This window comes from Nicotiana tabacum, chromosome 15, assembly GCF_000715075.1.
Source record: "Nicotiana tabacum cultivar K326 chromosome 15, ASM71507v2, whole genome shotgun sequence".
Lineage (NCBI taxonomy): Eukaryota > Viridiplantae > Streptophyta > Magnoliopsida > Solanales > Solanaceae > Nicotiana > Nicotiana tabacum.
This window is the reverse complement of record NC_134094.1, coordinates 93,148,847-93,152,916: the sequence shown is the minus strand read 5'-3', so window position 1 is coordinate 93,152,916 and position 4,070 is coordinate 93,148,847. Positions and strand designations below refer to the sequence as shown.

Here is a 4,070-nt window from a genome sequence, read left to right as displayed (position 1 = left end):
TAATGCACGAAGGGTGATGCCGTGCAATATTGCGAGTATTAATGCATGAAGGGTGATGCCTTGCCATGATATGAGAGTGAATGCACGAAGGGTGATGTCGTGTCTTTTCTATTGATTTTATGGTGAGATTGAGAGTAAAAGCACTAAGGGTGATGCCGTGCATTTTTCCTTTACTGTATTCACTATTCCTGTTGATTCATGGTATGTTGACTGCTCCGGTTATCATTCTGTTGTATTTCTTTATCTCGTATTCCCCTCATCATGTTCCCCTCCCGACATTTCCTGCTTAGTTCTTCATTTATGTTATTTGTATATACACTGTTAAATTGTACAGGTGGATTTGTAGGTGCCTCGCCTTAGCCTCGTCACTACTTCATCGAGGTTGCAGCTCGCAAAATGATTCTGCGGTCGCAGAATTGGCCGCAGAATTGCATTCTACTAGCCTTTAGTAATTTGGTCATAACGTCTTGTAGGAGTGTTCAAATTACAAACGGGTTGAAGCTTTAGATACTAGACTCGAAGATCTTTAATTTTATAGCTCATCGATCACATAACGCCTTATATATATATATATATATATATATATATATATATATATATATATATATATATATATATATATGCTTGTCCAATGTTTGGTGTTGTGAGAACTCATTTGTAGGCTCGACACTTACCTGTAACGACCCGGCCAGTCATTTTGAGTATTATAACCCCGTTCCCCCATTTACTGCTCAATTTATGCTCTATAGTTGTTTTATGACTTACCGGATTAGTTGGTTCGGGTCCGGCAGGGATTCTGAGTAAAATGAGACACTTAGTCTCATAATTGAAAATTTAAGTTAGAAAAGTGAACTGGATATGGACCTATGTATAAATGACCTCGGATTTGAATTTTTATAATTCTAATAGCCCCGTATGGTGATTTTGGACTTAGGAGCATGTCAGAAATATTATTTGGAGGTCCGTAGAGGAATTAGGCTTTAAATGCCGAAAGTTTAATTTTTGGGATGTTTGATCGGGGGGCTTGACTTTTTGATATCGGAGTCGCAATCCGATTCTGAAAATTGGAATACCTCTGTTATGTCATTTATGACTTGTGTGCAAAATTTGAGGTCAATCGGACGTGATTTGATAGGTTCCGGAGTCATTTGTAGAAATTAGAAATTTTAACGTTCATTAGGCTTGAATTAGGGTGTAATTCATGGTTTTAGCATTGTTTTAGATGATTTGAGGGTTCGACTAAGTTCGTGTGATATTTTAGGACTTGTTGGTATATTTGGTTGAGGTCCCGAGGGGCTTGGGTGAGTTTTGGATGGTTAACGGATCATTTGTGGCCTTGGTGAGACTGCTGATATCTATTGCTGCATTTTTCAGATTTTATCTTTCGCATTCGCGAGTGGGCCCTCACGTTTGCGAAGAGGAATTTCAGGCAGGCAGGATTTACTCTTCGCGTTCACGAGGGGGTCTCATGTTCGCGAAGAGGAGCTGGGTTGTGCATCGCATTTGCGTTTGGGGTATCACGTTCGCAAAGGGAGCTCGCGTTGGCGAAGAAGGGCTTCATAAAGCATCGCGTTCGCGAGCAGTGTCTTGCGTTCATGAAGAGAAAATGTTGGGAAGCACATTTTCTGCTTCGCGAACGCGATGGACCTGTCGCGTTCGCGAAGAAGAGAGGTCTGGACAGAGAGTTTATGTTTTAAAAATGGGACTTAGTTCCATTTTCAGTTTTTGACGGATTGGAGCTCGGGAAGAGGCGATTTTTGAGAGTTTTTCAAGGAAAACAATGGGGTAAGTGTTCTTAACTCAATACTGATTAAATTACCCTAATCCATGGTTATTTTTATCATTTAACTGGTGAATTAAGTTGGAAAAGTTTGAAAACCCTCTTCGTGTAAATTGAAGATTTGAGGGTCGAGTTGGGCTCGGATTTTGATAAAATCGGTATGGTTAGACTCGTGGTTAAATGGGCTTTTGGAGTTTTTGTATCTTTTGTCGCGTTCCGAGATGTGGGCCCTACACGCAATGTTTGAGCAAAAAATTTGAATTTTTATGGAAAATTAGCATTTTCTTATGGAATTAATTCCAATAAATTTTATTGACTGAAACGAATTATTTGTGACTAGATTCGAGGCATTCGGAGGCCGATTTGCGAGGCAAAGGCATAGCAGAGTAAAACATTTCACGCTCTGAGGTAAGTAACAGTTTTAAATCTGGTCCTGAGGGTATGAAACCCCGAAATTTTGTGTCATGTGATTATTTTGGAGGTGACGCATATGCTAGGTGACGGGCGTGTGGGCGTGCACCGAGGGAATTGTGACTTGGTCCATCCCGTGAAACTGTAAAGTTGAATAATTTGTTGTTAGCTGTATGCTCTCTATGTGTTGATGAAATTTGACTATAAATCATGTTAGAAATCATGCGTAGGCTATGTGATAGTACTATTGGGACACACAAAGGGCACATACTTATTGAATTAATTGCTAATTTCTATCTTGTGCTCAATCATGATTTTACTTGCGTATCATACCTCAGTCTTTCTTGATATTTGTTGACGCATTATGTTATCTTTGTTTGGGCTGATGTTTGTGATTTCTGAGAGCCCGAGAGACTGGAGAGGTTGAGGACTGAGTAAGGTAGAGGGCCTATCGGTGAGGTAAGGATATTATGGCATCTGAGTTGTCCGTACAGGATATTATAGCACATGAGTTGTCTGTGCAGATTATGGCGTTTGGGCTGTAGGAGCCCCTTCGGAGTCTGTACACCCCCAGTGAGCACGGGTGCCCATTGAATGTGAGTGCTGAGAGCTGAGAGCCGAGTGATGAGTTGAGTGACTGTTGCCTGAGAGGTTGTACTTGCATTGCATTTGTTATTGCACTTGATTGCTATCTGTCATTGTTGTGAAATTTCTGAAAGATTTTATATCCGGATTACATGAAATTAAACTTTATAAAATTAATTTGACTTAAACTGTCGGATTTGAAAGCATATCTATTCTTTGCTGGAATTACTGAAAGTGAACTGTAACTGTGTAGTGTGTCATTATCTTCAGTTCCTTAGTTACTATTGTTACATGCTGAGTTGGTTGTACTCATTCTACACCCTGCACTTCGTGTGCAGATCCAGGTGTTCCCAGACATAACAGGTGTTGATCATTTCGCGCAGTTCATTTTCAGGAGATTCAGAGGTAGCTGCCGTGTTTCGCAGACCTTGTCTCTCTTTCTCTATCTCCTTGTTTACTGTATTTTGGTCATAGACTGTTATAGACCTTATGTTCTAGATTTGTATCCATATTAGATGCTCGTGTACTCAGTGACACCAGGTTTTGGGGAGCATTCGTGTCAGTATTTATAGGATTTTATATTGTATTAAATTATTGTATTTTCAAACTTAAGAGAAATTATGGTTTATCGAGATTATCAGCTTGCCTAGTATCGAGATAGGCACCATCACGACAGGTTGGGTTTTGGCCCGTGACATTACCAGTACATGGGGCTGGTTGTATTGATACTGCACACCATACTTTCTGTGCAGATTTTGGTACCGGCTCGAGATGATCGAGATATTTACTATTGGTCCGCTGTCCGAAGACTCAAGGTAGATCTGTCGGCGTTCACTGACCTTGAAGTCCTCGTATATCTTCTTTGTCCTACTGTTTCTTTCATTCAGACAGTTGTATTTCTTTCAGACTATTACTCATACAAAATTCTAGAATGCTCGTGAATTGTGAATCCAAATCCAGGTGGTAGTAATTAATATAGTTTTTATATTATTCCGCACTTATTATATTTCGTCTTAGCTAATTATTGTTATTTACTGAATGGAAATAAGGGTTTGGTTTAAATGATTCTTTAACGTTGGCTTGCCTAGCAAGTAAAATGTTAAGCGCCATCACGGTCCCGATGGTGGGAATTCGGGTCGTGACAAATTGGTATCAGAGCACTAGGTTGCCTAGGTCTAACGATTAACGAGCAAGCTTAGTAGTGTCTGGGGGATCGGTACGGAGACGTCTGTGCTTATCTTCCAGAGGCTATGAAGTTTAGGAACAAGTTTCACTTCTATTCTTCTCTGTCGTG

General features: G+C 40.1%; 1 long non-coding RNA gene across 1 annotated transcript; it reads left to right on the top strand.

The window, feature by feature from the left end:
• The first annotated feature begins 687 nt into the window (after positions 1 to 687).
• Positions 688 to 3,638, top strand: LOC142169907 (uncharacterized). Its single transcript, XR_012699541.1, has 3 exons — positions 688 to 1,785; positions 2,121 to 2,188; positions 3,115 to 3,638. It is a non-coding gene; the product is annotated as an uncharacterized LOC142169907 (long non-coding RNA).
• Positions 3,639 to 4,070: the final 432 nt, after the last annotated feature.